The sequence below is a fragment of the Gopherus evgoodei genome, chromosome 4 (assembly GCF_007399415.2).
Source record: "Gopherus evgoodei ecotype Sinaloan lineage chromosome 4, rGopEvg1_v1.p, whole genome shotgun sequence".
NCBI lineage: Eukaryota > Metazoa > Chordata > Testudines > Testudinidae > Gopherus > Gopherus evgoodei.
This window is the reverse complement of record NC_044325.1, coordinates 102,343,981-102,355,444: the sequence shown is the minus strand read 5'-3', so window position 1 is coordinate 102,355,444 and position 11,464 is coordinate 102,343,981.

Below are 11,464 nucleotides of genomic sequence, written 5' to 3'. Positions count from 1 at the left end.
ATGAAGATACTGAACAGAGCCGGTCCCAAAACAGATCCCTGCGGAACCCCATTTGTTATACCTTTCCAGCAGGATTGGGAACCTTTAATAACTACTCTCTGAGTATGGCTATTCAGCCAGTTATGTACCCACCTTATAGTAGCCCCATCTAAGTTGTATTTGCCTAGTTTATCGATAAGAATGTCATGCGATATTCTTACTAAAGTCTAAATATACCACATCCACCGCTTCTCCCTTATCCACAAGGCTCGTTATCCTATCAAAGAAAGCTATCAGATTGGTTTGACACGATTTGTTCTTTACAAATCCATGCTGGCTATTCTCTATCACCTTATCACCTTCCAAGTGTTTGCAGATGATTTCCTGAATTACTTGCACCATTATCTTCCCTGGCACAGAAGTTAAACTAACTGGTCTGTAGTTTCCTGGGTTATTTTCATTTCCCTTTTTATAGATGGGCACTATATTTGCCATTTTCCGGTCTTCTGGAATCTCTCTCATCTCCCATGTTTTTCCAAAGATAATAGCTAGAGGCTCAGATACCTCCTCTATTAGCTGCTTGTGTATTCTAGGATGCATTTCGTCAGGCCCTGGTAACTTGCAGGCATCTAACTTTTCTAAGTGATTTTTAACTTGTTCTTTTTTTTATTTTATCTTCTAAACCTACCCCCTTCCCATTAGCATTCACTATGTTAGGCATTCCTTCAGACTTCTTGGTGAAGACTGAAACAAAGAAGTCATTAAGCCTCTGCCATTTCCAAGTTTCCTGTTACTGTTTCTCCCTCCTCACTGAGCAGTGGGCCTTGGTCTTCCTCTTGCTTCTAATGTATTGATAAAAAGTCGTCTTGTTTCCCTTTATTCCCATAGCTAGTTTGAGCTCATTTTGTGCCTTTGCCTTTCTAATCTTGCCCCTGCATTCCTGTGTTGTTTGCCTATATTCGTCCTTTGTAATCTGACCTAGTTTACATTTTTTATATGACTCCTTTTTATTTTTTAGATCATGCAAGATCTCATGGTTAAGCCAAGGTGGTCTTTTGCCACATTTTCTATCTTTCCTACCCACGGAATAGCTTGCTTTTGGGCCTTTAGCAGTGTCCCTTTGAAAAACTGCCAACTCTCCTCAGTTGTTTTTCCCCTCAGTCTTAATTCCCATGCTCTCTGAGCTTACCAAAATCTGCCTTCCTGAAATCCATTGTCTCTATTTTGCTGTACTCCCTTCTACCCTTCCTTAGAATTGCAAACTCTATGATTTCATGATCACTTTCACCCAAGCTGCCTTCTACTTTCAAATTCTCAATGAGTTCCTCCCCATTTGTTAAAATCAAGTCTAGAACAGCTTCCCCCCAGTAGCCTTTTCAACCTTCTGAAATAAAAAGTTGTCTGCAATGCAGTCCAAGAGCTTGTTGGATAGTCTGTGCCCGGCTGTGCTATTTTCCCAACATATATCTGGATAATTGAAGTCCCCTATCACCACCAAATCTTGGGCTTTGGATGATTTTGTTAATTGTTTAAAAAAAGCCTCATCCACCTCTTCCACCTGGTTAGGGGCCTGTAGTAGACATCACCCTTGTTTTTTACCCCTTTTAGCCTAACCCAGAGACTCTCAACACTTCCGTCTCCTATGTCCATCTCCACCTCAGTCCAAGTGTGTACATTTTTAATATGTAAGGCAATATCTCCTCCCTTTTTCCCCTGTCTATCCTTCCTGAGCAAACTATACCCATCCACACCAACATTCCAATCACGTGTATTATCCCACCAAGTTTCAGTGATGCCAACAATGTAATAGTTGTATTTATTTATTAGCACTTCCAGTTCTTCCTTTTTATTACCCATACTTCTCGCATTTGTATATAGGCATCTAAGATACTAGTTTGATCTTGCCTCCCAGTTTTGCCCTGACCCTCCTTTCTCTCTGCCATTATAGCCCACACTCCCTCTTGTTTCTGACCCATCTCCCAGGTCTCCATGTTCCCCACTTACCTGTGGGTTTTGCTCACCTGTCCCTGTCGAACCTAGTTTAAAGCCCTCCTCACTAGGTTAGCCAGTCTGTGTCCAAATAGGGTCTTTCCCCTCCTGGAAAGGTGAACGCCATCTCTGCCTAGCAGTCCTTCCTCGAATAGCATCCCGTGGTCGAGGAAGCCAAAGCACACCATCTTCGCAGCCAGGCATTCACCTCCATGATGCATCTGTCTCTGCCCAGGCCCCTACCTTTGACAGGAAGAATCGAAGAGAATACCACTTGCTCTCCAAACTCCTTCACCCGTACTCCCAGAGCCCTATAGTCACACTTGATCCCCTCAGTGTCACACCTCGCAGTATCATTTGTGCCCACATGGATGAGTAGCATGGGGTAGTAGTCATAGGGCTGGATAATCCTCGACAATGCCTCTGTAACTTTTTGGATATGGGCCTCCGACAGGCAGCATACCTCCTGAGATGAAATGTCAGGGTGACAGATGGGCGCCTCCATCCCCCTCAGCAGAGAGTCTCCAACCACCACTACCCTACATTTCCTATTCGCAGTGGTGGCAGCAGACCTCCCAGCCTTAGGGGTATGAGGCTTCTCCTCCTTTACTGTAGGGGGTGATTCCTTCTCTCCTGTATCAAGAAGAGCATAACGGTTACCTATTACCATGGCGGGAGGGTTCAAAGCAGGGGTGGAGCACTGCCTGCTGCCAGAAGTAATCAGCTGCCAGTGTCCACCCTGAGCCATCTCCTCCTCCACCAGTGGTGTGTCAGCAGTCCTGTGTACTGGGACAGCTGCCTCAGCTGTCTCCACATGGACACTGTCCAGGAATTGCTTATGGATTCAGATGCTCCTCAACCTAGCCACTTCCTCCTGTAGCTCTCCCACCTGCTGCCTGAGAGATTCCACCAGTAGGCACCTTTCACATTGGATGCCCCACCCCAGGCTGGATATCGTTAAGTGGAAATTGCAAGTTACAGTCCCTGCAAAACCACACCAGGATCTGGGTAGAAGCATCCATGCTCAGGTGCTCTGTCTGGCTATAGGCGCAGGTGGAGGAGACAGAAGCAGTGCTGGCACAGGTGTTGCGGATCTTCCTAACCATCGTAAGCTTCCCTTTTAAACTCCCCGTCTGCAGCTCCCTGTCCTCTCTTCCAGTCAGTTTAGTAATTTCAGCTAGACACATTTCCCTAAGTTGCTTTTGAGATCATCATGTAGGACTGTATCAAAAGTCTTACTGAAATCAAGATGTTGCACATCTACAGTCCTCCCCACACAATCTGCTAGGCCAGTAACCCTGTCAAGGAAGGAAATTAGGTTGGTTTGGCATGACTCATGTTTGATGTCTTCATGCTGGCTTGTACTTATAACCTTATTAACCTCCAAATAGTTACAAAAGTATTATTTAATTTGTTCCAGTATCTTTCCAGGAACTGAAGTTAGGCTGACTGGTGTATAATTCTCTCGGGCCTTGTTGGTCCCCTTTTTAAAGATAAATACTATGTTTACCCTTCTCAAGTCTTCTGGGACCTCACCTGTCTGCCAGTTCTCAAAAATAATGGCTACAAGTTCTGAAATTGCTTCCGCTAGTTCTTTAAGTAGTTGTGATGGGTGGATTCCTCCACATTAGCCCTGCAAGAGCTGAATTAAGCCAGGTGGGCCTAATCAGCTAATCAGGCTGCAAGCAGGGGCAGTTTAAGCTGGAAGCAGTTAAGTAAGGAGAGGCTCATCTATGCAGGAAAAAGGGGCTGTTGCTGGGAAAGGCTGCAGGGAAGTAGGCTGCAGTCACTCTCTGAGTGAAGAGAGTTAGAGGTTCTGGCAAACCCAGAAAGTGGGGGAAGTCAGATATGTAGGAAGGAGCCCAGGGAAACAGCAGCAAGAGGTGGGACTGTGGCTGCTTGTTAGAGTCCCTGAGCTGCATCCCAGTGTATATGGTGGGCTTGGGTTCCCCTAAGCCACTAAGGAATGGCAAGGGCACTGGAGGTGTCAGCTGGAAAACAGATCTGGAAAGACTGCATTCCCCACAAGGGGAGGCCTCTTAATGACCTGGCAAGAGGGCCAAGCCATAGAGAGGAAGCTACAGACCTGGGAGCAAGCAGGGCAGCAGAGCAAGACAAGACAGGAGAAGACACTACTGGAGGGAGAGCACAAGCTGGTGGAGTTAATTCCCTCCAGGATGGCTAGCAGGAGGTGCCACTGGTGTTCTTCCTACATCACACTCAAATCATTTGTAAGAAGGTTCTCATACAAGCTACGAAGTGCGATAGGAGTACTTAAGGTCCACAGCATACATCTCTGATCTGGCTCTAGCAAAGCTTTCCCATTGTGTACTAGCTTTGTTTGACAGATTAAGGGTACTCACTCTGCTAACAGACAATAGATGAAGAGGTTGTCCTGGCCCAGGGTTATCTCCTCTTAGTTTAGTGCCACTGAAGTCAAATATGTTCATGTACCCTGCCTGAGAATCTAGCCTTTTCATTTAAAAGTGTGGTTTTTAACCAGGGATCTGGGGCCCTCTGGGGGGCTGTGAGCAGGTTTCAGGGGGTCCATCAAGTATGGCTGCCATTAGATTTGCTAGAGCCCAGGGCAGAAAGTTAAAGCCCCCCCCAGGTGGGACTGTAGCCTGAGGCCCCAAGCCCTGCCACCTGGAGCCAAAGCCTGAGCATCTAAGTTTGTGTTGCCCCCTATTGGGGGCAACACAAACTTGCCCTCCTTGAGACCCCCTATCAGCAGCCCTGGCTTTTATATGCAGAAAACAGTTGATCCACAGCTGGGCTGTGGATTTTTTTATAGCATGCTGGGGGAGGGGGAGCTCAGAAAGGAAAAAGATTGAGACCCCATGATTTAAAACTATCTTTCAAAGGATTGTACGAGACCCAAAGTTTGTATATTCATACAAAATATTTTAAATGAGTTAAGGTAATTGACAAAATAGCAAACTACTTTCTACATCTCATTCTACCTGAAGTAAAGAACATTGCTTAACTTAAAAGGATTTTGCTTACTTCAGTAGGAACAGGGCAAGAGTCTATCAAATAGATTAGAACAATAAAAATAAGTTCTCTGTAAACAAAATATTCCGTAACATTCCTTTGCTTCTCTACACAACAAGGAAACAAGAGGTTTTGGATTGGTTTGGCCTGGATCCATCAACCTAACTATGCTAAAATCATGCATCTAATTTCCACAAAAACTGTGCCCCCAAATAACCCATCATATAACAGTATACATGGGAGGATAATAGTACAATATAATACCCCTTTACATGGTCCCAAGTCATCTGAAGGTGGCAGACTCTCCTACAGGTGGATTTCCTTGTCTCCCTCAAAAAAGTCTAAGGGTGTATGTTGGAAGTGCAAGTCCCATCAGTGCAGGCTTGAGACACGTTGACAAGAACATATGGCAAAGCCTTAAGGAGTGCAGGTTTTGGGCCAAAAGTCCCTGCTTGTTTCTCAAGAGCGAGCTATGTACAACAGACCTGCATGAGATGACCTATCTGGCCTTATGAGATTAAATAAACCTTCAGCTAAGAGTCTTATTTCACATTTCATAATGGGTACATGAGGCAAATATGTATTTATCTGTAAGTCAGTTCTCTTATATTGCGTGCTCTCACAGATGAATGAGGGATAAAGCTCCATGTAAGGGTCTGAGCTGGCAAGTTATATGCTTCCACCCCTCCCCCGCCCCAAACTGGCAGTTCAATATTTTAACCTTTAGAACTTACTGGTAAGCCCGTAAGTGCATACAACATGCTAAAGAAGTGCACTTTAGAAAGGCTCGGAGCCTAGGTCAATTGACTTGGGCTTGCAGGGCTCCTGCTACAGCACTAAAAATAGCAGTGTAGATGTTTGGCCTGGAGCAGTCTCTGACACTTGGTGAGGGTCTCAGAGCCTGATCTGCAGCCCCTAGCCTGAACATCTGCATAGCTATTTTTAGCCCCATGGCATGAACCCCAGTCAACTCATCCAGGCTCTGAGACTTGCTGCCAGGGGATATTTTTTTTCAAATGCATGTAGAGGTCTCTGCAGTCGTATTATAGGGTACATTAACTAAGATCAGCTCCTTGATGGATGGAAGTAGATTCGGCTTCAAGGGACCTTAGTGGAGCTATGCTGATTTAGAGCAGTTGAAGAAGTGGCCCATAGTATTTGAATTGATGAAAGATGATATAATACTGGTAAGATTAAGCTCTGGTACAGGTAGCAACAGGAAAGAGTGTTCCATCTACAAAGCATATCTCATCATGCTAAATTCTAGACTTCAGAAGTTAAATTCCAGTAGCTGGAAGGAAAGTTGAATTGCAATTCCAAAATTATCTCCACCAATTTATAAGGAAACGGGTCCAAATATATCAACTTGCCCCCATTGCACAGACTGTGTATATAAGGGTATGTCTATTATTCTGATTTTACAGAAACCAGTTTTTTAAAACAGATTGTATAAAGTCGAGTGCACGCGGCCACAGTAAGCACATTAATTCGGCGGTGTGCGTCCATGTACCAAGGCTAGCATCGATTTCCTGAGCGTTGCACTGTGGGTAGCAATCCCATAGCTATCCCATAGTTCCCACAGTCTCCCCCGCCCATTGGAAGCTGGGTTGAGATCCCAGTGCCTGATGGGGCAAAAAACATTGCCGCTGGTGCTTCTGGGTACAGCCTCACCCCTCCCTCCGTGAAAGCAGCAGCAGCCAACCGTTTCGTGCCTTTTTTCCTAGTTGAACTGTGCAGACGCCATTCCACGGCAAGCATGGACCCTGCTGAGCTCAAGACAGCAATCATGGACATTTTAAACACCTCACACATTCTCGTGCAGTCAATGCTGAACCGGGATCTGCAAAGCCAGGCGAGGAGGCGGCGGCTACGGCAGAGTGGTGACGAGAGTGATGAAGACATGGACACAGAATTCTGTCAAACTGCGGGCCCCTGTGCTTTGGAGATCCTGCTGGTAATGGGGCAGGTTCTAGCCACTGAATGCCGATTTTGGGTCTGGGAAACAAGCACAGATTAGTGGGACCGCATAGTGTTGCGGGTGTGGGACGATTCCCAGTGGCTGCAAAACTTTCACATGCATAAGGGCACTTTCATGGAACTTTGTGACTTGCTTTCCCCTGCCCTGAAGCGCCAGAATACCAAGATGAGAGCAGCCCTCACAGTTGAGAAGCGAGTGGCAATAGCCCTCTGGAAGCTTGCAACGCCAGACAGCTACCGGTCAGTCGGGAATCAATTTGGAGTGGCCAAATCTACTGTGGGGCTGCTGTGATGCAAGTAGCCAAAGCAATCACTAAGCTGCTGCTACAAAAGGTTGTGACTCTGGGAAATGTGCAGGTCATAGTGGATGGCTTTGCTGTAATGGGATTCCCTAACTGTGGTGGGGCAATAGATGGAACCCATATCCCTATCTTGGCACCAGAGCACCAGGGCACCCAGTACATAAACTGCAAGGGGTACTTTTCCATGGTGCTGCAAGCACTGGTGGATCACAAGGGACGTTTCACCAACATCCACGTGAGATGGCTGGGAAGGGTTCATGACACTCACGTCTTCAGGAACACTACTCTGTTTAAACGGCTGCAGCAAGGGAATTACTTCCCGGACCAGAAAATAACAGTTGGGGATGTTGAAATGCCTGTAGTTATCCTGGGGGACCCAGCCTACCCCTTGATGCCATGGCTCATGAAGCCATACACAGGCAGCCTGGACAGTGAGGAGCTGTTCAACTACAGGCTGAGCAAGTACAGAATGGTGGTAGAATGTGCATTTGGCCGTTTAAAGGCGCGCTGGCGCACATTACTGACTCGCTCAGACCTCGGCCAAACCAATGTCCCCATTGTTATTGCTGCTTGCTGTGTGCTCCACAATCTCTGTGAGAGTAAGGGGGAGACCTTTATGGTGGGGTGGGAGGCTGAGGCAAATCACCTGGCCGCTGATTACACACAGCCAGACACCAGGGCGATTAGAAGAGCTCACCAGGTAGCGGTGCCCATTAGAGAAGCTTTGAAAACCACTTTCATCACTGGCCAGGGTACAGTGTGACTGTTGTGTTTGTTTCTCCTTGATGAAACCCACCCCCCTTGATTGACTCATTCCCTGTAAGCCACCTCCCCCTTCAATCACAGCTTGCTTTCTCAGGAAATAAAGTCACTCTCATTTAAAAATCATGTATTCTTTATTACTTAATTATAAAAAGAGGGAGAGAACTGACAAGGTAGCCCGGGTGTGGTTTGGGAAGAGGATAGTAGGGAAGGAAAAGGCCACTAAAAAAATTTCATAATAATGAGAGCCTTTTGGTTGGGCTGTCCACTGAGGTGGAGTGGGCGGGTGCATGGAGCCTACTCCCATGAGTTCTTACTTGTCTGGCAAGCGAGGAGGCTAAGGAACATGGTGAGGGGGGAGGGTGGTTATATAGGGGCTGCAGCGGCACTCTGTGATCCTGCTGCCATTCCTGAAGCTCCACCGTACGCCGGAGCATGTCAGTTTGATCACGCAGCAGCCCCAGACTTGCATCTCGCCACTGCTGATCTTCCTGCCGCCACCTCTCATCTCGAGCGTCCCTCGTGTCCTCACGTTCATCCCTCCTGTCCTCACAGTCACTGGCATCTTTCCTGTACTTTGCTACCATGTCCTTCCACTCATTCAGATGAGCTCTTTCATTGCGGGTCACTTCCATGATTTCTGAAAACATTTCTTCTCACGTCTTTTTTTTTTCCCCGCCACCTTATCTGAGATAGCCTTCAGGATGGAGTAGGGAGGCTTGAAAAATTTGCAGCTGCATGAGGGAGGGAAAAAAGGGAGAGAAGTATTTAAAAAGATACATTTTGGAGAAAAATGTTCATACTTTCACAGTGAACAACACTATTCACTTACATAGCACATGTGTTTTCATTACAAGGTCTCATTTTGCATTTTAATATTGAGTGCCTGCGGCTTTGGTGTTACAGATCAGACGCAGGTCCAGGGAGCAGAATTCGGCTTGCATGTGGCCATGGTAAGCCATTGTCTTTCGTCTTCTGCAGCCTTCATCTATCCAGCACCCTCCTTTCCCAAATAGCAAGCAAAGCCTGTTGAGTGCTGCTTCTTTCCTGTTAACATGCAGCAGCAGAAACCACCCCGTGGCTGGTATCATGAAAGATCACTGCTACACACCCTCCTTTCCCCACCCCCCAACCCTGTGGCTGGTAGCAGGAAAGATTCCTGCTAGCCAAACATGGAAAAGCTCAGCACTAATCGCCCCTCCCTTTCCCCCGCTTGGCTACCTGCAGGGAAGGATTTCTTTTAAGTCACAGGCAAACAGCCTAGTAGGAATGGCCATCTCTGTCCCCTTACTTAAATTCCTGAATTTCAACCAGGTTATCATTAACGATATCACTCTCCTGAGGATAACACAGCGAGATAAAGAACGGATGTTGCTTGAATGCCAGCAATCTCCGGGACCATACGCAGCTAGGCTTTGTCATGCAATGATACCAGATTACTTGCTACATGCATGGCGTGGTCAATTGTCCTACATGGAGGACGGAATAAAGCAGCGCTGCCCCGAAACGTTCTGCAAAGGCTTTTGGAGTACCTCGAGGAGAGCTTCATGGAGATGTCCCTGGAGGATTTCTGCTCCATCCTCAGACATGTTAACAGACTTTTCCAATAACTGTACTGGCTGCGAATGCATCCCAAGTCCTCAGGGCAAATTAATCATTAAAAAACACTTGCTTTTAAACCATGTCTTATATTTACAAGGTATACTCACCAGAGGTCCCTTCCATGGCTTCATTGTCTGGGATAGTTGCTTGGGAAGGCTGGGTGAGAAAAAGCTCCTGGCTGTTGGGGAGAACGGAGTGCTGCGTGCTCTCTACAAGCTCGTCCTCCGCTTCCTCCTCATCTTCCCCATCCGCAGAATCCTCAGCCATGACTGCGATTACCACCCCCACCTCAGAATCCATGGACAGGGGTGGGGTAGTGGTGGCAGACCCACCTGGAATTGCATGCAGCTCAGCATAGAAGCTGCTTTTTTTCGGCCCTACCCCAGACTTTCCATTTGCTTCTTTGGTTTTCTGGTAGGCTTGTCTGAGTTCCTTAACTTTCACATGGCACTGTACTGAGTCCCTGGTGTGGCCTCTCTGCATCATGGCCTTGGAAATTTTTTCAAATGTTTTTTCATTTCGTCTTTTGGAACAGAGTTCTGTTAGCACGGAATCCTCTCTCCATACAGCGATCAGATCCAATACCTCCCGTGCAGTCCATGCTGGAGCTCTTTTTCGATTCTCAGGAGACTGCATTGTTACTTGATGAGCTCTGCGTGGTCACCTGTGTTGATGCTCTCTCCACGCTGGGCGAACAGGAAATGAAATTCAAAAGGTTGTGGGGCTTTTCCTGTCTACCTGGCCAGTGCATCCGACTCCAGATTGCTGTCCAGAGCGGTCAAAATGGTGCACTGTGGGATAGCTCCTGGAGGCCAATACCGTCGATTTGCGGCCACACTAACCCTAATCCGACATGGCAATACCGATTTCAGCACGACTCCCCTCGTCGGGGAGGAGCACAGAAATCTGTTTAAAGAGCCCTTTATATCGATATAAAGTGCTTCATTGTGTGGATGGGTGCAGGGTTAAATCGGTTTAACGCTGCTAAATTCGGTTTAAACGCGTAGTGTAGACCAGGACTAAGAGTTTAATACAATTAATTATCTAATGTGCAATATAGATTAGTGTACAAGGGAATATTAACATGTTGGCCCCTGATTGTTATGTCTGCTTAACACACTTCAACTTATGCATATCTGTCCCTGGCCCCAAGGAGCTGTTCCAGCAGCCAGCACTGAGGGGCCACAGCTATGTCTCCATTTCCCTAAGGAATGGCCCCTGCCAGAGGGAAGCATAGCATTTCCATTGCCAATTCTACACCACTCAAGAATTGTATTGGTTGCTTTGTGTCTCAAACACGTAGATGCATTATATATGAACACTTCTATAACAGAAAGCAGCCAGTAGTCATTTGGCTGGCACCTTCAGAGAAACATTTTCAAATTTAGCAAGTTATTACATGTAGTTTTACATATTACTCTTGCCTCCCTGCCCTTTTGTGGCAGTGCACTCATTTTCCTCTTCACTTTTCTCCCTCTCTACCCCTCCCTTCCTCCCACTTGTTGGGCAAAAGGCCCACATCAACACAAACTGACTAGCGAGGGAAACAGTGACACTAATGATACATGCAAATCCTGTTTAAAAACACATCAGACCTAACAGGACAAGGAGGAAAAAATATTCTAATCTTTCCAGTATAGTAGTTTCAGGTGTTACTTTTGTAATATGAGTGGCTAAACTTTCTGAAAAGCCTGATTTTAAATTGACTACATCCCTTTAACAAGAAGTTTTTCAAAACACTTTGGTGCAAGAAACTCCAACTGCAATGTTTCTTTTATGGACTGGAGGTGGGAGATAAGCAACAGATTCCCCAGATATAGGGGTAACTTGCTTAGTCTCATTACACTTTTAAAGTTTAA